This window comes from Bidens hawaiensis, unplaced genomic scaffold (genome assembly GCF_021521415.1).
Source record: "Bidens hawaiensis isolate Kalapana, Puna unplaced genomic scaffold, B.hawaiensis_p1.1 tig00004474_1, whole genome shotgun sequence".
Classification (NCBI taxonomy): domain Eukaryota; kingdom Viridiplantae; phylum Streptophyta; class Magnoliopsida; order Asterales; family Asteraceae; genus Bidens; species Bidens hawaiensis.
In genome coordinates this window covers 2,219,234-2,246,093 of record NW_027491269.1, presented here as the reverse complement: position 1 = coordinate 2,246,093, position 26,860 = coordinate 2,219,234, and the positions used below count along the sequence as shown (strand labels likewise).

Below are 26,860 nucleotides of genomic sequence, written 5' to 3'. Positions count from 1 at the left end.
CATGATTTGGACCTTAGTTATCGCATCTAATACGACAACTGAATCCACAAACGTATTACACATACCATTTACGGCCTAACCGACCTTTTAATTAAGTAAACTCAATCAACAATGATTCGTATTCCTAAATAGCTATGCCGACACAATTTTGATCTCGTTATACAAGTAATCGATGACAAAAATCAAATTAGACTTCCAGTTAGCATCATCAAACCATCGCCGCCCTTAACCTCATATTTAATTTCATCATCACCCATGCTTTCTACGGGATTCACGAGTTCGTTATGCCGGCCCTGTTCGTTCATATTAACCCATCTTACAACGTGCTACGAGGTAATTAATTCATAGGTTTTGTTCGTCTGGTTCCAATTAACAAAAACCCAAACATTAATTGAATGAACATTAACGGATTAATCGAATTGGGGTTTCTAGGGTTCATATAGTATGTTTGGGATTGAGTGGATCTGCTTAAAAACTTTCATTTCATTTTAATAAACAACTAACCCCTAGCCCTGTTGGCTAGGGGGTGTGTGTTAAGGCTTGTAGAGGCTGGCGACGCGGGTTCAAGCCACCCCAAGCACCGAGTTTTTGGTTTATTTTGTTATACCTCTTGAATCATTTATGTTAATATAATTAGATATTTAAACTATATTACAAACATTATGAATACATTATTTTTCATATAAAACCGACATTCTAACTAATTACGCTTCCGAATCTTGGTTAAAATTACATACATACATACATACATACTAGTAGGTGTGCCCGCGCGTTGCGGTGGGGAGGCAGGGGATGTGTTCAGTATGGGGTCGATTTGCGGTGTGTTGGTGACGCATAGAGAATTCAGTCAGTAATTGTTTAGGGCAATGTAGCGAGTGCATGATCGGTGTAAGTGAGCAAATAACTTATATAATTGAATAAGAAACAGAGCTATTGTGATTAGAATTGGATGTAAGGAGTTAACTATGAATAATGCATAACTATACGATGTTATAAAGCAGGTTAGTTGGATTAGGTTCCATCCGTTAGTGGCCCATACGTCGATTGTATATGATTTAGTTTGTAGCATAACTGGACAAAAAATGCATTCGAGAAGTAATAATAACTTGTTATCATAAAGACATGTTTTTATGTTGTGAAATTCACCCGAGCGGTGGTGTAATGGTTGGCTCGTTCTAACCACATGAAAAGCTAGTAAGGAGAACAATAGTATATAGTTCAGGAAATGTGGAACAAAACATTCCTTTCATAATATCAAAATATTTTTTGGAAAACCACATGACATGTTTGACTATTTTGAACCTTTTTTCCAGATTCATTTCAAGCGCCTATCTGGACGTGCTTGATTTTAAATCACTACCTGAACTGGTTATCACTAATTCATTATGTTTTGACCCGTTTCATTTTAATACACCATATTTTGACTTGTGTATATATATATCAGTTACAACTATACTTTGAACCTTTTCATTTTAAGTCACTATGTTTTGTCCTGTTTAATTTTAATACACTAGATTTTGGTCGGTTTCATCTTAAAATGACATATTTTGGCACGTTTCATTTTAATTCAACGTATTTTGGCCCGTTTAATTTCGTTTCCCCGTAGTTTGATCCGTTCATATATTCAACCGTTTCATTCTAATACACCATATTTTGACTTGTTTATATATCAGTTAACTATAATTTGATTCCTTTCGTTTTAAGTCACTATGTTCTGACCAGTTTCATTTAAATGTGTGTAACATCATCGGCTAATTCATCGGTAGGTCTTCTTTAAAGAAAACAAAAAACTATGTTTTAGAAATTTTGAGTCATTGGTGGGTCTTCTTTAACCTAATCATGACAAAAAAAACATTAAAAAATTATATAACACTAACAGAAACAATAAATTTTAAATTAAACAAAATTATTTGTTTCTTCATAAGAAAAAAAGTTTCATTAGCTCGCATTATAATGTAAGTTAATTAAAAATGATTTAGTATTATAAAATTTGTGTGATATGAAAGTGCCTTTGTCAAAGAAACATCCCGACCCCACTAACAATAATGGAACCAGCCACGTTGGCGTCGATTAAAAGTGTCGTTATTTTAGAGGTATAAAAAACAGCAAGGACGACAAAAGTAAACTCTTAAAAAGTTTAGTTATTTTAGGGGTATAAAAAACATCAAGGACGACAAAAGTTATCTCTTAAGGTTTCCAAAAATTAATATGAAGAAAACTATTGGTGTCAGTTTATTTAATCCTAACAAGAACATTAAACGTTGTTAAGGACAATAGGACCGTTAGTATTAAAATTCCAAACCTCAAAAACAAAGTTTCTGTTTTTATTGGCGAGGACCGCACCATATTTCTGGCTGGAAATGGAATGTGGTCAACTCTTTCAATGGTAAAACTTGACCCGACACCGCTAGAGTTGGTGAACTTGCTCTTTTTAAAAGTAAACATAAAAATATTAAATTTTGTTATTGACATGGTACATAAACTTAATTATAGTGGAATAAAGTTTATATACTTGAGTTTTCAAAGTGAAAGATGCCATAGTCAATATCAAAAACTATTACGCTGGCTCCCCTATTTTTGGCACCAAATGAAAAGCTCTCCCTGCATCACCAAGCACCAGCACCAACAAAGACAAACGGTTTCCGGTAAGAGGAGGAGAGAGGGATGTGTCTCCATTCATGAGAACTCGAGCTGCAACTAAATGGTACCTTTCATAGCATCCTCAATTGCAGTTATAGAAGCTTCACAATCTGTATTATATTCAATCAGTTTCCCATCACTGTGCCAGGCTCGTATCTTTGGCTAACCCATCTGAACTGGGGAAGCATTAAATACACAAATCCGAGAAGAAAACCAGAAGCGAAACCACCAAGACGAGCAAAATTATCGACATGTGATAGAATCCCAACAGCATGATTAACTGCAATAGTGATCACAAGAGTCAATAATGCTGACATCTGAACATAAAAGTAACAAATTGTTAGAAAAATTATCTTTAAAATGCAGTTGTTGAGAAATGAGGACATGTGAGCACATACTTTATTAGCATATATAGTCCAATTAGTTATAAGTTCTGAAAGCATTCCACCCAACACTCCAAAAACTGCACCCGAAACACCAACTGATATACTGGACTGAAGAAAAAGTGCATATAACAAACTGACTCCAAACCCGGAGATCACATATTGCAAATATACAAGAAAATTATCAAATCGGTTAAGGTTTATCTTTAATATGAAGGTTACTTTAACAATGTAATCAAATTTGGTTACTTTATGATTTCTATATTTAGTAAGGAGATGTATATTGATGATGAATAAAGTCATAAGCTTTAACATCATAGCCACTTCACTTACCGAACCCGAACTGTTGCTTAAGTCGAATGCCAATTAAGTAAAGACTTAACATGTTTGCCAATAAATGAAAAAGTCTACCGTGCAACCAAATGCAAGTAATCAGACGCCAAACGTAGACGCCAAACCTGGTGATCATCAACCGCTTTTCTCACATCCAAAGCCCCAGTTTTTTCTAGCCTAAAAAGATATAAATGTGAATTTTCAAATTTTCAGTATATGAACAACCTTTAAAAATACCATAAAACCTATTTAGGCCTATTAGAATTTATGGTAGAACTGCAAAAGACAGCAATAAAAGTTACAAATTTATAGAAAGTTGCACAAGTTTTTAATAACTATAACTTTAGTAAATAAAAAAAAATTAAACATTTACTATGATAATACCAACCTGAGCTAGAGGATGCACTTCATCACAAAAGTCCATCGCCGCTTCCTTGTATGGTATGACAACACTATAAGTAATGATCAAAAGTCAAATATTATGGTCAACATGTATAAATAGACACATACTTGTAACCAGCAAAGCTCGTTTCGGTCTGGTTTCTGCCTTTTCAATTTTGGGTCTTCGTTTTAGTTTTTTATTGTATGTTTCATTTGAGTTCGATTTAGCCTTTTTGTTTCGTTTGGTTTCAGTTTTCTTTAGATTTTAGTCATGTTTCGGTTCCATATTTTTTTTGTTTCGGTTGGGTTTCAATTTATTATTTTTATTCGATATCTTTGGTTTGAAGTTTCATTTCGATGTGTTTGGTTGATGGTTTTGACTCAGTTTTGTTTTAGTTTTGATGTTTTTTAGTTACTTTTGGGTTTGGTTTAAGTTTTTTTTGGGTTTTTTTTAATTTCGTTTCCATTTCAGTGTATTCAACTACTTAGTTTCAGTTTGGTTTCGTTTTTTTTATTTAAATTTTGTTTGATTTGGTTTCAATGACATCATAAAAGAGTAATTAGCTCATATGATAGTTGCTGGTTTGGTTTTAATTTTCAACGGTTCGATTTCAGTTTTCAATGATAAAAACCGTTACTAACGGTTTGGCTCACAGTTTGACCTAAAAAGTTTAAACCGGACTGTGAACAACCGTAGGTGTGGTCATGGCGCTTGGCATATCGGTAATTTTTTTTTCTAAAAAACCAGCAGATCTAATGACACTTAGGAAAAATAGAAGCACAAACAAAAGACGAAAAAAAAGGCCAATTGTATTCGGTCTAATTCAAAAGTAAAAGATTTACTTACATATCAATGCAGATGAATTACGAAGACGGGTCTGGTAGTAAAATCAACAAAAAAACCAGTTAAAATGCCACTTATATCGAAAAACAAGTTGTATTCGGGCTCGGCTCATTCACACCTGAATCAAAATCCATAAAAAACGAATGCAAATGAATTACAAACGCGGGCCTGGTAATAAATATCAACAAAAAACCAGATAAAATGCCACTTATATCGAAAAACCAGTTGTATTCGGGCTCGGCTCGTTCACACCCCAATCAAAATCCATAAAAAATGAATGTAGATGAATTACGAAGACGGGTCTGTTTAATGCCGAATCCAAATCTGATAGAGTGGTTAATGCCACTTATGTAGTAAAATCCATAAAAACCATAAAAAAGCAGTTAAAAACAGGAAAAAAAAAAGTCTGGTTATGTTATTTTAAAACACAAAATTACTGTTTGAATAAAAAAGTCCAGGTATGAAGTAAGATGTACACATATCCTTGCATAAGTAATCTTACATGTTTGAATAAAAAACCAAGATAAACTGAAGTACGAATAAAAAAAATTCAACAAAGAGAAAACAGAGCATAAGAAAGAATTAGATCGAATACGATTGGCCCCTAATCAAAATCCAATGAAAAAAAAGGAAAACCATAAAAATCTATAAAAATTCAGTTGTGTAAAATTCATAATATTCTACCAATCACGAAGCCTAACAAACCGTTACCTGTTTCGCTCATTTTCTGAATACGAGCTGCACAATGTCATTCGTCAATGTCGTTACTCTTGCGGCTTCCTTTAGAACAACTACAGTGGACAAGCTTTATTCAAGTTTGTGTTTCAAAATATACCAATGCAGTGAATGAGGCAAAAGGAGATTTGGTGAAAAAACACTAACCTTTCGGCTACCAATCACACAACAAAATCACTCGCAATCAGATGGCGGTCAGTAAGGAAACATAAATCTTAATCAATTCACTAAGCTACAGTTAGCATACGATAAGTGATTAGTAACACAAGTATTAATAAAATACACTTTTTTCTCAGCAGACAACAAAAAAAAATTAACACATACAAATACACATAATCAGACTATGAATTTGCACACAAAACTACAAAATCAAATCAATAAAAAAGAAAAAAATACGATTCTCCTCTGGATTGACCAAGTGACTGCTTAAATTTGGAGCTACCTTAAGGGTGCTCTCGTAAACGTGTATAACACGAGTTATGAATAAACTGAAATCAAAGAGACAGAGAAAAATGAAAACAAAATAACCACTTCAGCCGATGTAAATGAACCATGATAATGTATAAAAACCGAACCACCAATTAACCCGATTATTGTTGAATTAAAAGCAAACTAAAATAGGAGTGGAAGTACCTTGAATCACACGAATGATGACAACCCGAACAACAACAACCTAAACAAATGCAAATAAAGCAAACGATAACAAATAACCATATTACATATTGAAATATTGCATTTAATTGGTACTTTTGCATGTTAATTTAACTGAATATGTCGAGAATGAAATAGCGTGCATACCACACAGATGCCCAAATCTCAGAATTAGGATTTTGGTAGCCGGCATGGAGAGTTAGCAGGCAACATGTAAAGATTTATGGGTATCGTGTTGGCTGCAATTAAATTGAACGATGAATAAAACTGAAGATTCCCTTGAACCGACGATGAGAATGAAGGAGCCAGAGGTCTTTGATGACAAACAATTCTATTGTTGCATTCAATCGATCAAACAATACCATTCAATTACTTTGAATAGGTAACGGTCGATGTTGAATTGAATTCGCCGGAAAGCACTGAGAATACGCCGGAGAGTAGGAAGGCCAAAAGTTGCTAATATGTATTATAATGTAATATAGACATAGGAGAGAACCTTTTTGAAATTGAGAACTATGAGAACCATTTTGGACCACAAAAAACTAAAAAATAAAAAAATCATAAAATAAAAAAAAACACAAAAATCAAAAAAGTAAAAAAACCAAAATTCTTATTTTATCATCCCGGTTTCATAAAAAAAACTCGGTTTAGCTAAATTATATACACATATGTATAATATATACATATATGTACATTTACATGTTTTTTTTGTACACATGTGTATAGTTTAAGATAAATGATACTGTACATATGTGTATATTACGTAACTAAAAATTATATAAAATTATGCATATGTGTATAATACGACGTTTCTTTTTTATTTTTTTTAATTTTTTTAATTTTTTTTAATGAAACCGGAATGAAATATAAGAATTTTGTTTTTTTTTTTACCTTTTTAAAATTATTATTTTTTGTTTTATGATTTTTTTAAGTATTTTTTCTTAAGGTGTTTTTAGTGGTCCAAAATGTTTCTCAAATTTCTTAATTTACAAAGGGTTCTCTTAGGATCCTTACCATATATATATATATATATATATATATATATATATATATATATATATGTATGTGTATATATACGATTGTTAAAAGATTGTTAGAGGTTTTATTAAAGATTTAAAAAGATTGTTTAAAATACATAATTAATATATCTATATCTATATCTATATTACATTATAATGGAGATAGGCAACCTTTCATTATCACATGAGACGCCAAGATATTTTTTGTTCCTACTAGACGGGTGCCCGCACGATGCAGCGGGTGTTTGAACCTGTTAATCACGTGACAAATATCAGTGGTTATGGTTCGGTTAAAACCTTGAAATCGTTTAAACCGGTCATTGACTTCTTTTTTCTTTTTTTTTATTTACTTTCGGTTTGTTGGTCAGTTTCAAAATTTTCAAAACGTAATGAACGGTTGGTTTGCGGTTTATACAGGAAACCAACCATATGAAACCAGACCAGACTATAATTGTTGAATGCATTTTAATGTTTTTTTTTATTAATTATTAGATATGTTTTGTCATATGGTTCATTCTGTAATCTTTGTTATTATTTCACGTCCTAGATTTTCCATTAATATTTACCATTTATGTGGCTAAAATTATCATTTTTTATTTATGATCATCTCAAGTATTATATTATGTTGGTTTTTAGTTAAAATTGATGATACATTTAAATTATTAATTATTTTAAACTAAATTTATTATTAAAGTTTAAACTGTGAAACTAAACTGGAATTAGGCCGTTAGTAACGATTCGGTTTCAACTTTCAATGGTTGAGTTTGGTTTTGAATGACAAGAAATCAGTGTTAACGGTTGGACTCACAAGTTTAACTTAAAAACCATCAAACCAACACTGAGCACCCATACGTAACATATTAATTTATTTAAAATGAAAAAAAATTACAACAATATCATATCCAAATTAAAGAGAATAAAATGCTCGTTTTTATGGTGCAACTTGTTTATAAAAATATTAACGTATGAAAAGGCTATAGTCGTTTAAAAATCATGGGTGAGAAGTTAGTTTACAAGTTAAATAAAAAACATAAAATGGTTAAAGATGATGAACCAAACTTGTAACTTGGTTGGATTGTGTTTAAAAGACATGTTTACCCTTATTAATATATGTACCTCATGCTTTAAATGTTGTAAATCCTTTAAAAAATTGTCTTAATTTGCCTTGTATTGGTGTATTATACGTAGTAAAGATAACCATTCATCCCACCGGCCATCCTTTAACCATTCGGCTTGTTCAGGCGTTCAATAATCATAGCTGCAATCAATTATCAGGTTCCTCAATTTAGGTCCAGCGACGTTACAAGTGATGTTTGCCTACCTTCAATTGCAATAAATTATCATAAGTTTTCTCTTAATCATCTACGACCTTCAATTTATTTTATGTATTTCATATTATAGAGGTTTCGTCAGCCCCTTCAATTCGCTTGAGCATCCCAACCGATTGATTAACTCCAATTCAATTCTTATATATAGATGCTATGAAGAACATACTCATCGCAAACCAAAATCGAGCAATGGTGGTGATGATAATCATTGCCAGGTTATGACTCATAATCACTTAATTCCTTTTCTGTGTAAAATTTTATTTTTAAATTGGAATTGATTTGATTTCAATTAGGGTTTCGATTATTCTGTTTGAATTGTGTATTTTGAAATTGTTGTTGGCTTAGGTTATGTTTTTGCTACGTATGTGTTCGAGTTTAGTTTATTATATGGTTCTATATGGTTCAACTCAAGGTGAGAACATATTTACCAGTAAGAGTTATGGTATGATACCTGAATTTGAATGTAATTTGAGTTTTAGATTTTGATCTAGGTTTAGTTTTTTATAAATGTTAGGCTTAAGATGGTGGCAATGGCAATGCTTTATCTTGTTTAATAACTGTTTGGACCTGATTTTTGTGTTATTTTTTTTTACTTTATTTAAGCCAATAATTGTTTAGTTTAAAACTGTTTACCTTTTTTTAATCGATTTGCAGGTTCAGCAGCTAATGTCTGAATTAAATGAAAGTGTGGCTCATGAAACAGTTGATGTGAGTTGCATTTCTAAACGACAATGTTTTTGGGTATGTCGTTGATTGCAAACTTATAAAGGTAATGAGGTTTGTTGCAAAGAACAACTCTTCTCAAAGAAGTTTAGAATCTCTATTCTAAGTTGAATCCTAACCTGTATGTTATGCAAAGTCAGACCGGACCTGTATGTTATGCAAAGTCAGACCGGATCACTTCTCAGGTTCTCTTGTTTGGATCTTTTACAGTAGAATGGAGAGAACAGTAGTATAACGTTGTCTTGGTGCATAGATTTTTTTAGGAGTGTATAGGTATGTTTAAGGGGTTAGTATTTCAGATTTGGAGATTACAATTGTGTTAATAAAAGAAGTTTAACACATAAAAACTATTTTACTAACTTTTTAGGAAATAAAAAACCTCCATACCTGTTATAAAACGGGTTTGAGTTTCCAAATCTAAACTTGTACTTCCATTTCAGATGCAATTGAGTTGGAAATGGGATGGGTTTGGGTCGGCCCAGGCTCATACCCGGCCTATTACGCGTTGGGTATTCGGTATGCCTGTTAGTTTGTTAAAAATTACCCAGTAGGACGGGTATATAGTTAACTCGGGTCGGGTATAAAAATATTATTTATATTTAATTAATTACATAACCTATTCTTAAAAACTGATGCAAGTTTTCTTATTAAAGCATCTTGAAAGGATGCTTACACTTACTTTGTGTGACTTCAAAATTGAACCTGTTTAACGTGTCCATGCTCTATGTGTTACATGTTACTTTCAACTTTAAGTGAAAAAGAGTTGTTTTTCTAGATCATCAGATTGGATATTCTATGAATCTTCGCGTTTTGTAACCCACATTGACGATCCTGCGATGGCCGCTCTCACGAAATATTACAAAGAAGTTTTCCCTCCAAGTAACACCCCGGGTGTAGCTCTTCTAGACATGTGTAGCAGTTGGGTGAGTCATTTTCTTGCGGGATATAAAGAATAGCGGGTATGGGTCTCAACGAAGAAGAACTCAAGGCCAATAAAGTAAGAATTAAAGTACCCGTGTGACACATTTTTTATATTCATTTTTGTGTAACGTTTATAGTTGTTGTAGGTACTTACAGAGTATGTTGTGCAAGACCTGAACACGAACCCTAAGCTTTCGTTTGAAGATAATTCTTTTGATGTTATCACGAATGTGGTGCGTATTGTGACTGGTTAGTTATTCACATGTTGTCAAACCGGGATTTGACTTAATCGTATCGAATTGCAGGTTAGTGTTGACTATTTGACCAAGCCGATTGAAGTGTTCAAGGAGATGCGTCGGGTCCTTAAGCCTGGTGGCAAGGCTATTATGAGGTGATAATTATTTTTAGTTATTTAATTATCATAATTTAAGCTAATGATTAGCTTCGAACAAAAAAGCTCTAACAATCAATTCTATTGCAGCTTCTCGAATCGGTGTTTTTGGACAAAGGCGATATCGATATGGACATCAACGTGCGATGCAGATCACGTGATGATAGTGGGGGCATATTTTCACTATGCTGGAGGATTTGAACCACCCAAGGTGAGTTATATTATGTAGAAAACAAGTTGCAATTTTGACTTTGAAGGTCAATCCCACTGAATCTTGACTTTTACCAGAAACTCGTTACAATAATCGTGCAGGCTGTAGATATATCTCCTAATCCTGGTCGATCTGACCCGATGTACATTGTCCATTCAAAAAAGCTGGCAACCGCATGAAACAAACACGTATGATTCACATGTTAAAGTAATATTTTGTAACAAGTTAAATTTAGTTAATTATCTATGATAGAATGGAATCAATAATCCAAAACTCGAAGTAAAAAGTATTTTCAGATATTCTTGTATTGTGTTGTATGGTCAACTAATTGCACAAAATAATAATAGAAGTAATATCTTTGACATAAGTATTTCATATTTTTATTCAATTTTAACATAACCCCGTTACTTATCTTGTTACTTATTTTGATCATTTTTTTATAGATTACGAGAATAAACATTTTTAGGTATATTAATGTGACATATTAGATAAAATTTACCTTAACATTTTGTCAAGTGCGTGAACAAATTTCACGTATACAAAATGGCAAAGATTTGAGGTGCAGTGTACGAATACCAAACCATTATCTTACAAACTGAAGACGAAGCCAAACGCGCCTTTATACTCCCCCAATTTTCAGGATCAGTAATGTGATCCCAAGACCCACAAATGGCAAATTACAGCCTTTAATTATGGTTGTCTCGTGTAAAGAAGAAGATGGTTGTAGTGAAAGTAATGTTTATTACTTGAATGCGTGAATAATACAAAGACAACTACATCTATTTATACACAAACAAACCCTAGCTTTCAACCCATAAAAGGCCCATGGGCTTTGACCAACTACATGGGCTAAAACCCTAAAAACCCTCAAGTTGGAGCATAGATGTTAATCATGCCCAACTTGTTACAAATAAAATCTATCTGAGCTTTCCGGAGCGGTTTAGTTAGAATGTCTGCTAGCTGAAAATTTGTCTTCACATGAACTGGTTGAATGGATGGAGGATCAGTTTGTGTGCCTACTACTCGATCTCTAATAAGGTGGCGGTCGACCTCAATATGTTTTGTCCTCTCATGAAATACTTGATTCTTGGCTATGTGAATGGCTGATTGACTATCACAGTATAACCGCATCAAGTCATTAGAAACAACCCCGAATTCTATGAGAAGACACGTACCCATGTCATCTCTGATGTTACATCTACCATGGCTCTATACTCCGATTCGGCACTCGACCGGGAAACCGTGTGTTGCTTCTTACTCTTCCATGATACAAGATTTCCTCCAACAAACACACAATATCCGGTGGTAGATCGTCGAGAAATCGGACAACCTGCCCAATCTGCATCTGAGAACCCTGATATCCGACCATCTCCTTCTTCCGTGAAGGCACCCACACGACAATGACCCTGATCAGAGTATAATATACCCAAACCAGGTGAAGTCTTAAAATATCTTAAGACACGAATGGCAGCATCCCAGTGACCGGTGTATGGCGCAGCCATAAATTGGCTTAGAACACTAACAGTAAAGGAGATATCCGGTCGTGTGACGGTTAAATAATTAAATTTACCAACCAACCGTCTGTATCGCTCAGGATCTTTCATTGGATCTCCTTCCTTTGGGAGGAGTTTCTTTGTAGGAAGTATTGGGGTATCAACAGGTTTACAACCCAGTCTGCCACATTCAGTCAACATATCAAGGACATACTTTCGCTGGGAGAGAAGTATTCTTTGTGGAGAGCGAGAAACTTCTATGCCAAGGAAATACCTCAATCGACCTAAGTCGCTGACCTGAAACTGAGACTGAAGAAACTGCTTGAGTTCGGTGATCCCGACCTCGTAATCACCTGTGATTATAATGTCATCCACATAAACAACTACGATAATCCTCTTTCCTTTCTGGTGTCTAAAGAAGACAGAGTGATCGTAGGCACTCCGAGTCATCCCAAACTGTCCCATAACACTAGAGAATCGACCAAACCATGCCCTGGGAGACTGCTTAAGACCATATAGAGAACGACGTAGTCTGCAAACTTTCGAGGCCTCCTCCTCAACAACGAACCCTGGTGGCTGCTCCATATATACCTCCTCCTCAAGAACACCATTAAGAAAGGCGTTCTTGACATCAAGCTGGTGGAGCGGCCAATGATTAATGGCAGCAAGAGCAATACAAATACGAACAGATGGCATTTTAGCAACTGGCGAGAAGGTTTCATCATAATCAATGCCATATGCCTGAGAATACCCTTTTGCGACCAACCGAGCCTTCGAGCGGTGTAAGGATCCGTCCGGGTGTAGTTTAACCGTAAACACCCAACGACAACCAACAATACGCTTCCCTTTAGGAAGTGTTTCAAGATCCCATGTATGATTGGACTTTAGAGCCCCGATTTCGTCTTCCATAGCCTTTCGCCATCCTGGGTGAGCGAGAGTGCTCGTCACATTTTTGGGAATCGGGTAGGAATCAAGAGTAGTGGTGTACGCATGAGATTCAGGAGATAGGCGGGTGTAGGCAACATAGTCCTGAATTGGGTAACGAGTGCATTTCCGGGGTTCTTTGCGAAAAGAAATAGGTATATCGGGTAGTGGTGCACCAGGAGGATCATAAACGGGTGTATCAGGGGTAGCTTCTGGTAAAGGTGTCGGATCGGGTAAGGATGTATCAGTGAGAAGTGTAGATTGTTCGGATGCAGACGGAGGATCTGAGGGTATTTCAGGATTGTGGCCTGAATGTGAATCAAGTGTCTCTGATATTTGACCCTTACCTCGCCTAGCATATGTGAAAAGCAGTGGCGGAGGTTCTGTCGGTGGGTCAGAATCAGCAGAGATTGGATCGGTAGAGGGAATAGACACAGGAATGGTGGGGAGGAAGGGAGATGTGGGTATATCGAGGTCGGGAAATGGGTCAGAAACAGGAGTGGAACACTCGGGAAAGTAAGGAGACTCATGAAAAGTGACATCGGCACTAGTAAAGTATCGGTGAAGTGATGGGCTATAGCATCGATACCCTTTTTGAACCCGTGAGTAACCAAGAAAGACACAACGAATGGCTCGGGGATCAAGTTTGATGGTTTCCGGACGATGGTCATGAACATAGGCGACGCAACCAAATACTTTAGGTGCGAGAGGAAATGGATCATCGTTGGGAAATAGTACAGAAAACGGTGTTTTACCATGAAGAACGGTTGAGGGCATGCAGTTAATCAGATATGTGGCAGTGAGAACGGCATCTCCCCAAAAACGATGAGGAACACGTGATTGGATCATGATTGTGCGAGCAACATCCAATATGTGACGATTTTTGCGTTCGGACACACCATTTTGTTGAGATGTATAAGCACACGATGATTCATGAATAATGCCGTTGGTTTTTAAGTATGAAGAAAAGTCGGTGGAAAAATATTCTTTAGCATTATCAGATCGTAAAGTTTTAATGGTGGTGTTAAATTGGTTTTGAACATAAGCATTAAATTCTCGAAATATGGAAAATACCTCACTACGAGATTTCAACAAAGAAACCCAAGTAGTGCGAGAATAGTCATCAATAAAGGTAATAAAATATTCAAAACCCAACGTAGATTTGATAGGGCAAGGACCCCATACATCAGAATGCAACAGTTCAAAACAAGAACCGACTCGATTGGGCACCCTAGGGGGATAGGGACGCCTGGTATGTTTACCAAGTTGACACGACTCACAATGAAAATTAAAAGACGAAAGTGGTAAATCTGGTCGCATTTGCCTCAGAACCGCTGTAGAGGGATGACCTAACCGACAGTGAGCCTCCCTGGCAGCGGAATCACATAAGTTTGCTACAGGATGCGAAAACGGGGATATACGATAGAGACCTCCTGATTCAAAACCAGTACCAATTACCCGGTTTGTTCCTAGTTCATGAAAAACGCAATGAGTTGGGTAAAAGGTCACAGAACAGTTGTTTTGTTTGGTAATCTGACTCACTGAACAAAGACTGGTAGAAAATTTAGGAACAAATAGGATAGAAGACAGTTTTAGGTTTTCCGAGTTACTGATGGATCCTATACCGAGAACGGGACATAAAGATCCATCGGCAAGACGTACCGGTGCATGGGAAACATTTTGAAGACTAGAAAAATACCCCGATTCCCAGTCATGTGATGTGTGGCTCCAGAATCAATCACCCATGATAAGTCAAGGCTAGAAGGTTTACCTGAATGTGCCGAGCTGGTATGAGGATGAGGCAACTGGGAGGTAAGAAACCGTTGAATAAGATCATGCTCCTCTTTAGTAAATGTATACATGTATTTATTTTCGCCCATAGTGATACACGAAACTGAAAATTGACTGTGAACAGTAACAAGAGCGGGTGGAGGGCGGGAACAGATTCCGGCGTAAACAGTTACTCGTCTTGAACAGTAAATCCCGGCAGCGAACAGTAATTCCGGCAGCGAACAGTAACTTTCCAGCAGTGAACAGAAATTCCGGCAAACGAACAGTAACTTCCGGCAGTGAACAGTGACTTCCAGCGTGAACAGTAATTTCCGGTCTGAACAGTAACTTCCGGCGGGAACAGTGATTTCCGGCATGAACAGTAATTCCGGCGATGAACAGTACTCCGGTGAACAGTGATTCCGGAGTTAACAGTATTCCGGTGAACAGTGATTCCACGCGTGAACAGTGATTCCAACGTGAACAGTGCTCGTCGGCGAACAGTACTTTCACGGTCGAAAAAAAAAGGATTTCGTGACAGGACAAAACAACAAGGCAGGAGCTTGTTTCAGATCTGAAGGCTGCTGGTGACGCCTGGTCAGACTCGGGTTCGGGTCAGATCGCGGCTAGGGTTTGGATCGAGAGCCGTAGCTCTGATACCATGTAAAGAAGAAGATGGTTGTAGTGCAAGTAATGTTTATTACTTGAATGTGTGAATAATACAAAAACAACTACATCTATTTATACACAAACAAACCCTAGCTTTCAACCCATAAAAGGCCCATGGGCTTTAACCAACTACATGGGCTAAAACCCTAATTATAACTAAATACAACTAACATCTCGTATAGTTTATTTGCTGAAACTTCTAGGCTTTAAATAAGGAACTAGAGAACCTGAGAAGTGGTCCGGTCTGACTTTGTTTGTAAATAGTATAAACAAACGGTTGAAATACTCATGTTTGTTTGTAAATAGTATAAACAAACGGTTCAAAAACGTAAACAAACAGTTTACGCACGTAACCGAACATAGATGACCATAATTGAGCAAACACTAATTAAAAATAAACATGAACGTTAATATGTTTGGCCTAATAACTAAATAAAACTAGAAAAAATTATAATTGATGATACTTTAATTTCATAAGCTAGACTAAATTATAACGGGTCTAACGAACATAAACAAACGTAAGAGAACGGTTTAACGTTTGCTTCGTTAACATGCCTAGATATCTCTACCTCGTCTTTATTAAATGTTTGTGTTTATTTGTGCTCATTTTTATGCAATGACTGCAATTAAAAATAATGTCTCCTCAGTTCAATACATATTGGTTTTATCCTATGGAAGCTTCTTTTAAACGGGCCCATATCAAAAAGATTAATATTTCAACTTTACCAAAAGCAATGGTCAGCAAGGTTCGCCACCTAAACCGTCTTATGGGCTCAAGGATGAAGATGATGCCGAAGAAGCTGATGTGCTGATTCTCGATGAAACATGCAACTCTAAAGAAGCACTTTCAACTGATTCAACCGGTCTGACCAGTAACCCGGTAAAACAATCGGTCCACCTATAAAAACTTTGCTCTTATATGTTGCTATTAGTTGACATAATATGTTCATACACCCAAGTGTTGTGTTTATAAAAACTAAATGCCAACAATTAGAAAATACAAACATATAATTAACTTTTAGAGTAACTCTAGCATGCCTATTGTTTATTTCATCTACAGTTTATTGCAAGCTGGCTATAATTTTCTCCCCATTATTCCTTGTAAATGCTCTTTTGGCAAACAACCTTTTAGTCAAGTTTTGAAATTGGGTGCACATAGTAACAACTTATATTTTTATACATATATAGCTAGCAGTGTACTGATTTTTCTTATGATATATTCATTAACTTTCAACTTATATTGTCTTTTGTTAACATATCTTCATAAACATGCATTTTAGAAATTTCTACCCAAGAATATGAGCTAGAATCCACCACAACCTATAGCTAATATAAGCTATAGAAAGATAAGACTTTATGCTAATCATAATAAACACATTGTTTGCTATTAGCAATTTGGGAGGCTGGTCAACCTAAGCCTGTAGCGATCCTAGGCATAGACCTGCACAAACCGTTTTAACGACTAAATCCTTATTGCATCACGCCCGCACCACAAACCGGCCGCATCCTCATTGCGTCCCCGCCGCAACACGCGGACACACATACAAGTGTATATATATATATATAGTATTAAGTATTTTGTAAACGATGAATTTTAAATATTTAAATGATTTAATTAACCTTTTTTACTTATAAACATGTATAATAATATTAAATATATTAACTAAGGTATGTTACATGCTTAGGATCTATGAAAAATAAAATTAATAATAAGTTTCTATATTATATATTTAACAAATTAAAAATTGATCTTCAAACTCTCAAACCCTATTTTATCCGTTAGATCCTTATATTTGTTTCCGCATTTAACCTTGTATCAGGTTTTATCGTCAACGTTGGAATCGCCGATCGTCATCCTTATTATTTCATTATTACACCTGTTTGCTCGTCTAATAAGGTGAGTATCTCACTCTACTTCTTTTTTACTTATTTTTAACGTTTTGGGGACATATGCGTTCGTAGATATTTTACTATTATTTAATACATAAACTTGCAACTGTTAAATCATGCCTGTTTAACAATTTATGCCTAACGTGTTATATGCTTATTTGCTTAATTGTCCGCATTCGGAGATGTCCAACATATTCTCAGACTAATATGATCATACGCTCGTCGTGTTAGCCATCGTTCAGTTCATCTGACATCGTTCAGTCATTAATGCCAAGTTATAGGTTACTGGTCATGGTTGGTTTTCAGCTTATCGATAGTTTTCCTAACAAATGTTTTCAAAGAGAAGTTGAAAATCGGGTCGTTTAGGCGGGGATAACGAGTTAAGGGGATGGGTATACATGTTTCATATCGGCAGCCCATATTTCTAGAAATATTGTAAGATAGCCCCTATACTTAATACACACACTATATAATAAATATAAAACATGTTTTTATCATTTATTGAAGGTAACCGGTATGTTTCACAGAATTAGAACTTGCTTGTCATATGCTTATCGAGATCTTAATACCACCACCAATATGGAGATTAGGACTTTAGAAAACCCATATATACATTTCCCCACTGAATAAAATTCCTTGCCTAACATTATCCCCCTAGGAGCCCGTTTGGACTTTATTTTTATTCATTTGCTAAACCGAACATTACACACCATTTCAGCCTTGGCCTTTATTTTATTTTAACCTTGTGTGATGAAATCAAGTTCGTTATCGAGTTGTATATAATCAAAAGAGTTGTAAATATGTGAATGTCAGAGTTGTATATATTTGTTTAAGTGTATTGTTTATCAGTATAGTAAAAAAAATGGAAAATTCAGCAATAAGCCAAAAAGAAGTTTAGTTTATATTCAGTTGTGTAATTAGCAGTTTGTTTGTATTTGATTAGTTGTTTGTGTATTTGTAAACTGGGTTTCATCCACCTTAGTCACTAAATATGCCTAATCCGCACCCAAACCTAAGCCTCAGCAAGACCTTAGTTCGAGTCTTTATACAACCGGTGGGTAATGGGTGGAGATAAAACTGACATGCAAGCATATTAAGTTGTGACTCGTATTTGGTATTTGAGGGCAGAGACATATACTAGCACATCTTTTGCTAGTCCAAATATTAAACCGAGAGGATTGTTGATATTGTGAGGGGAATGGACATGTATGCATTAAGCGGAAACAAAGTACACTCCTCTAGGCGGCTCTATTGTTTTTATGGTACCATTAATTGTATTTTTGTGGGTTTTTAATCTAGAAAGTGTTGGTCTGGAAAACTAGGTTTCACCTTAAACCTTACTAGTATTAATGGGTATAATTGACATACCTATGATGGAGGTTGATGTTTACTTTAGAGTTTGCTTGATGGCAAGCAAATGATAAGTATGAGGATGTGATGATCGGGTATAAATTTAGTATTTTAATGTATTATTTTGGTATTTTTATTTAGTATTTATGAAAGGGTGTGGTACTTTATATTTGTATTTATATTTTGTAGGTTTTATATAAAAGGAGCTTAAATGATATAATTTATTCAAATATATGATAAAGAGGATAACTATCGACAGGTCATTGATTGGTGTAGTAAATCCATTCCTAAACTTGATGGAGTTCTACAAAGTTGTGCAGCCGTAAATGAATTGTTGAGATGAACTAAATTTGGTTGAGAGGAATTAATTTTTTGGAAGTTATAGAGCAATTAAAGAAATTAAAGGGGTTGGTGAATACAATAAAATGAAGAATTATAATAGAACGTGAAAGCATATTGTGTATTACAAGGTTTGGTCTTCAACTCTATTTATTAAAAGAGTTATTATAATTCAATGATTGAGTATGTGTGAATTATATTCACTGCACCAATACAATAATTGGTGGGCTGGGATCACAAAATCATATCGCCCATGAGAAGATTGAGAAACCAAAAAGTAGGGTTCGGTGGGGATTGAAGATGGAGGCAGAAAGCAAGAAAAAAAGATTAGAGAAAAAAACAAGGAACAACAGGAGACGCGCAGCAACACAGTATTCGGATTCATTCACTTTTAATTCATACGCCCGTCGTGTTAGCCATTGTTCAGTTCATCAGGCATTGAGCTTACCGACAACATAATTACTTGCTTATTGGTTAAATTGCTTATCTCACTTGACACATTTTGCTCTTTTATATATTTATTATAGTGTCTTAAATATGGTGTTTTACTCACTCAACCAAGTGTTGACAATACCTATTTATTTTTAATGCATATGCAGGTTATCGTGTGATGTGATACTCAAGCTTGTTTTTAAGAAACCTTAGGATTGCATGTTAGAGAGAAGAAAAAGAATAGAACTTTCACTTTTGTCTTTACTTATATTAGATATGGTTTATGTACTTGGTATTTGGCAATTGTTGGATTTATTTAATTTAAAACAATAGATATTATAATTTTAATTATCGCATGATAGTACCTTGAGAGCTGTGAGCAATTAACTCACGCCCTGAAATTTCAGCCTTAGGTTGAGGTGTGACAGATTGATATCAGATCCGAAGTTTTAAGATAGGTCGTTAGTGGTGCTTTAGTAACATGCTTAGGAGCCCCATACGTGCTTATCTGTTTGCCTTATGTGTTAAAATTAATTGTTTACTTTCTTAGATAATTAATTAATTGTTTATTATTATATTGTCGTGCACACAAACACAACTCTGAGGTTATGCCTCAACCTTTAAAGAAAATTTTTCTTAAATATTTTAAATCAAAGTAGATTGTCTTTTATTTTTGGGAAATTCTCTAAGAATTCCCTACTTTTGTTTTTACTCCTTCATCTTAAGGCTAGGTAGTATAACAAGTTTCTCTCGGCCAAAGAGGAACACAACTTTCATACGATCGACACCTTAGGTTGATTTTAAACCGAATTCATGGTGTGTGTGGCTAAATTCGATAAATTTCGATTATTGTGTTTTGTTATTTAATTGGTTAGTTGGTTGAAAAATCCATGGTATCCATGAGCACTCCTACTGCCCATTCCTCATCTTGTTTTGAATGTTATTTTTGTCGGAGTTCATCATACGTGGTAGTTCACGGGATGCTCCAACTAATATTTTTCTCTCATTTATTCGTTATTTAGTTTCGTCGGTTAAAACTCCATGTAACGCTCTTGGACCGACAAACTCTATTGTATTGTTAATTCGTTAATTAGTTGGGACAGTTAAAATGCCATGTAACGCTCATGGGCCGTCCAACTCAGTTACTTTTATTAGTTAGTTTCGTTGGGCCATTCAAACTGCCATGGAAAGCTCTTGGGAGGTCAACACACAATTTATGCTTCGTTAGTTTATTGTAAAGTTAACTTAATCAAATAAAAATTAACTTTTAAACCTCTCCTCGTGCAGTCATCACACATTAATCATATTGGCTACATCATCTAATAACTATTTACGCTATGTACCCCTTACCCTATAAACTTTTATCTTTATTCCTCATGATACGACGCGAATCCCTCATTTATAAAAAGCAAAGTTATTATAAAACAATTATACTTTTATTATTTAAATGATTTCCTCAACTTATTCTTCATCTTGTAAATCTTTTTTTTTGATCCTCATAGAATGTCTTCCCTCGCCGTCATCCTCAACATCAATCGTCATATTCTCATCACCACCGAATAGCTGCTTTTATAGCCAAAGAGTTAACTAGCTGCGATCCCTAAGTTAGTGATCCAAACTCAAAACATCAATACAACCGAGCCAACCTTTTCCACTAAACCCATTTACAGAACCTGCAACCGTCATCACCCGACCAACTCCAATTGTCGTCTTTGCACCAATTGTAACCGTTATGGCCACCTTGCTAATTAGTGTCGTCAAGTCCGTAGTGCACCAACTTCTCCACAACAATTTGAGACATACGTTACTAGAAACGGTACCATGCCATCTACTCAACCTGGTGTTCGTAATACCGTACTTTCTATCATTCAGGAAACCCTAATCCTCTCAGCGATATGTGCCCTCAGATTATCCATGCAAATCAAGTTCAAACTATAGTTACACCCTACTACGTTACCCACCAAACTCAAACCCATCAACCCCATGTCCTTCAAGCTCCTCCCATCAATCAAGTTCAACCATACTTAAACCAACTCTATCAAACCCCGCACCCGCTAGCTCAAGTTTACCGAACATATTATAAACAAACGACCCTCTTGCAAACCATTCAACCTCAAGTTATTCAAGCAATGCCAAATCAATCTTCCTCGACTACTCAAGTCCTCGTGAATGCAACTCCTCAAGGTGCTTCAAGCGAAATCAACTAAGCTACTCAAGGACTCTAAAGACTTTTGTCGTTTTCTTTATCTGTTTTAATTTATCTTGTCTTATTCCTAATTATGAAAAGTAACGCCTTTCATGGTATTGAATTCGATTTAAACTATTACTCTTTTGCATATTCTATCTTACGAATAAAACTTGTTTTATTTAAGTAAATTGTTATAAAAACCTACTTCTATATTATTCACTAAACTCTCATTTTATTAACCTCAACTATTAATAAGTTACCCCTTCACAACTTTCACGACTAATATTTTTGAGTTAAAAGATGTCTTAGAAATTCTCTTATTTTATTTAAATCCGCCGCAACTTTCGAAATGCTTTATACATTGGTTTTATAATTAAAACTTATTGAAACTTTTGTTTCCTCAAAATCAGGTATTTCCAAACGTTTGTAAACCCACGCGATTAGACGAATCATGTGGACAATCCGACGATAACATAATTATGGTCCAGAACATAATTATTGAAGTCCTCGCATGGAAATCATAATGCGTACAATGTTGTGTCGTAATATAGAATCGAAAGTAGTTGGGATAACGGTACAAATGTAAAGATGATAAGGACATGGTGGATACACTGTTGGTACATCCTATATACAAATGCCCTTATCAGATTTTCATTTGAAGCGTTGCTTCAACTATTCAAAGTTCTGTATTATGATTAATTTTAAAAAGGTTATATTTAAAACTTTCCTCTCCTCAAAATGTAACGGATTTTGTTATAATATCCTTTAATTTCGAGACGAAATTCCCTAAAATAGGGGAGATTGTAACAATTCGGATTTTTCAAAATTATTATTTTAATTAAATACCCGACCCATTCCGATGTTCGGAAAATTTTATCGTGTTTATCGAATTACTTAACTATTATTTTATTATTGTTTAATTATTTACATAATATATATTATAACTTTCAAATTTAGCAATATCAGCCCAAGACTAAAACAAATACCACTTTGTGTATCCACCCTCATTCTTCAGGGGCTGTAGTGAAAAATTTATATATTATAATCTTATTAACCCTTTACCCAGATCCGCACCAAACGCTATACCCGTTTTGGTTCTACCCGTTTATACTAAAACAAGATTTGGACCTTAATTCTGGCATCTAATACGACAATTGAATCAATAAACATATTACACATACCATTTATGGCCTAACCGACCTTTTAATTAAGTAAGTTCAATCAACTATGATTCGTATTCCTAAATAGCTATGCCGAAACAATTTTGATATCGTTATACAAGTAATCGATGATTATAATCAAACTTGAATTGCAGTTAGCATCATCCAACCATTGCTGTCCTTAACCCCATATTTAATTTCATCATCACCCCTGCTTGCTACGGGATTCACGAGTTCGTTCAGCCGGCCCTGTTCGTTCATATTAACCCGTCTTACAGCGTGTTACGAGGTAATCAATTCATAGGTTTTGTTCGTCTGGTTCTAATTAACAAAAACCCTAACATTAATTGATTAAACATTACGGATTAATCGAATTGGGGTTTCTAGGGTTCATATAGTATCTTTGGGATTGAGAGGATCTGCTTAAAAACTTTTGTTTCAGTTTAATAAACAACTAACCCCCTATCCCAGTTGGCAAGGGGGTGTGTGTTAAGGCTTGTAGAGGCCGGCGGCTCTGGTTCGAGCCACCCTCAGCACCGAGTTTTTGGTTTATTATGTTATACCTATTTAATCATTTATATTAATATAATTAGATATTTAAACTATATAACAGACATTATAAATACATTATTTGTTTATATAAAACCAACATTCTAACTAATTACGTTTCCGATTCTCGGTTAAAATTCTATACATACATACATACATACATACACACATACATATACATATATGTATGCATGTGTATATATATACGATTGTTAAAAGACTGTTAAAGGTTTTATTAAAGATTTAAAAAGATTGTTTAAAATACATAATTAAAATATATATTATTATGTATTTTGTAAAATATGTATTTTAAATATTTAAATGATTTAATTAACCTTTTCTACTTATAAACATGTATAATAATAATATCAAATATATTAACTAAGGTATGTTACATGCTTAGGACCTATAATAATAATAATAATAATAATAATAATAATAATAATAATAATAATAATAATAATAATAATAATAATAATAATAATAAGTTTCTATAATATATATTTAACAAATTAATAATTGATCGTCAAACTCTCAAACCCTATCCTATCTGTCAAATCCTTATATTTGTTTCCGCATTTAATCTTGTATTAGGTTTTATCGTCAACGTTTGAATCGCCGAACTTCATCCTTATTATTCTATTGTTACTCCTGTTTGCTCGTCTAATAAGGTGAGTATCTCACTCCCTTTATTTTTTACTTATTTTTAACCGTTTTGGGGACATATGCGTTACGAGTTCGTTCTGCCGGCCCTGTTCGTTCATATTAACCCGTCTTACAGCGTGTTACGAGGCAATCAACAAGGCAGGAATATCTGAACTAGACTGACCTTGATTAAATTGACCGGAGGACCCAGAAGGAATATCTGCAGTGTCGGAATGTGGAATATCTTCTTTAAAGTCAAAATCATCACCAAAATCACTGGACAACAGCTCCATAAATGTTGGCTCAGTAGAAGGTGCAACTAGTTCAGTTTGTGATTCTGGAACATGTGATTCTGGTTGATCGGTGACTTGTTTACGGCTGGGGGTTGATTCTGGTGTTAGTGTAATTGTTGGTGTTGGTGAGGCTTTGGTTGTTTCAACTTCATCTGCCAACTCGCTTGATATCAAATCATCCCTCTTTCGTTTACGATGAATGAGATCAGCAGTTGGCTCTTCAACATAATCTTCCTCAGCATCTTCAGTAACTGTCGGAGGAGGCTTCCGAGCAGTTGACTGAAATAGAACTTTTGCAGCTTCGAGGGCTCTTAATATTTCATCATCAGTAAGAGTACTTGGCTGACGGAGCTCTTCTTCATCATCTTCATCATCGGAGATCTCAAACGTAGCAGCACGTGGTTGAGCGGGTACCACGTGTTCGTCAACAACCTGAGCAATGACAGGCTCAGCTTCGGTCTCAGCAAAATGACTGAATTTTTCAAGAGATTTCAATCCGTTGTAAACTATTTTGGCTCCTTTTCTTGATTGCTTCATTAACCCAAAGGAGTTGGGTCCCATTGTCTTCATATCCAAGGTCTCAACAGTTTTAACCAAATCAGTGTAATGAGAATCGAAGATCATCTGTAAAAACCTTGGGTACATCAAAAACATCTCCTTCTTCTTTGCCCTGAGATTTCTCATCATTTCATTGAAGACGAATCTAGAATAGTTGTAATTCCAACCCATGATCAAGCAGCAATGACAGACATTTGAGTGTGACTAATCTCATCTGAACCCCCTTTTCTTCCCGAGATGCATGTGAAGAACGTGTGCAATAAATATCTCCATTAGGGGTGAAACAGCTTCTTGATTGCTGGTGGATAAGTACCTTCATACCCCATCCTGGTAATTACTTCAGTAACCGCGGCTGTAGAATACTCAGTTGGGTAGTCGGGTTGATCCCCAAACAGAAGTACTTCTTTGATAATTGCTTCAGTAATGGTAATAGGCTTCATCTGTATCTTGGAGTCGATTGAAGTAACTCCATCTGCTCCTTGAGAGTTGATCTTTGCATTTTTCCAGAAATCAGTAACCATCTTCTTGTAAATGACAGGATTTTCATGAAGAGCATGAGAAATCCTGCAAGTGTTTAGTCCAACAATCATCGATTTGAACTCCTTGTGAGCCAGTGGTGGATCATACAGATGACCAGCTATATTATGAGTGTCTACAAACTTAAGCGGATTTTGATCAGTCATATCTGCACCAAACTTAACAAGTTAGATAACGATAATGGATATTTGAACCATGAATCAAAACCACTTGAATTATTAGCATGAATGGGCTCAAATAAAATCATGACAGTCCAGGTTAACTTAGAGTGACTCAAAATCATGCCACAAAAAGGATCTGGGCCCAATCAGTGAAGACTGGGCCTGGCAAGGGGGGATCTCGGTCAAGTGAGATGGTTCTCGGTCAATAAAAATTGATGAAGATTAGCTGAGAACAAGAGTTCTCGGTTAGCATATGTAACCAAGAACAAGTGTTCTCGGTCATCATATTTAGCCGAGAACAAGGGAGTTCTCTGTCAAAGAATGGCCGAGAATAATATTTATGACAATGTGTGGGAGTTCTCGGTCAACGAACGTCAAGCCGAGAACTCAGTGCCAGCTGGGACAGAGAACCCCTTGGGTTCCACCTTGGAAGTTGTGTAATCATCTTCTTCCTGCCGAGATCCCAAAACCCTCCATTAAACCTGCAATCACACCAACATAATCAACCGAAAACCCCTAAATAACCACTAATAAGTCCATCATAAACCCCTTTCTTATTTAAGAATCACTCTTAACTCATCAAACCATCCACGAGATCGATTCATGACAAGCATCGAATATGCCTTTGTTGATATAAGAATTCCGTATGATCTCGGTGAGTACCTGTTAGTCAACAATGAACTTTAAGCCTTGATTAGTAAGAGAGGTTTTGATCTCGGCAGAGATAATAAGTATTATAGTGGAGGATCTCGGCTGAAGGGGTTAGATAAGTGTAAAACAATAAGATAAAAAAAAACTCTTTGAATATTTATATCACCCTTAGCAGGCCGAAAACCCCTTTGTGGGCCGAAAACTCTTGGATGGCTCAAGAAAGCCGAATACCAAACAAAAACAACCCAAACTTTCAACACTTTCAAATCTTTTGAGAGAAAAGCCCAAGTTTGAAGAAACGGTTTATACAAACGTTCCGAGGAGAGTAATTTCGAGGAAAAGCAATATAAGACAAGACAAAAATTAAACAAAATAACAAAGTAGAAAATATTTTTCACCAGAAACCAACTCTCTTTATTTTAACGTCGGGATCAAATTTCAGTTCTTCGTAAAATTGCCGCCTGATATGAGCTTAATTATATATATTTATTATTAATATTTCCTCACACTTTTGAGTAACTTTTAGAGTGTTTTTATCAATTAATTGGCATAATTGGTTCATATTTAGATATCTTACCTACTTAAATATCTGACGGGTGATAAGTTGTCGGGTTTGTCTGCGTTGTTAGGGTTTTAGGTTAAATTATCTGACAGGAGGTTTGCCTATTTTTGCCTTAATTTCACTGTTTAC

At 35.2% G+C, this 26,860-nt stretch overlaps 2 pseudogenes; one reads left to right on the top strand and one right to left on the bottom strand.

The window, feature by feature from the left end:
- Positions 1-2,765: 2,765 nt before the first annotated feature.
- Positions 2,766-5,333, bottom strand: LOC143626651 (RHOMBOID-like protein 1; annotated as a pseudogene).
- Positions 5,334-5,339: 6 nt separating this feature from the next.
- On the top strand, positions 5,340-10,768 carry LOC143626650 (uncharacterized; annotated as a pseudogene).
- Positions 10,769-26,860: the final 16,092 nt, after the last annotated feature.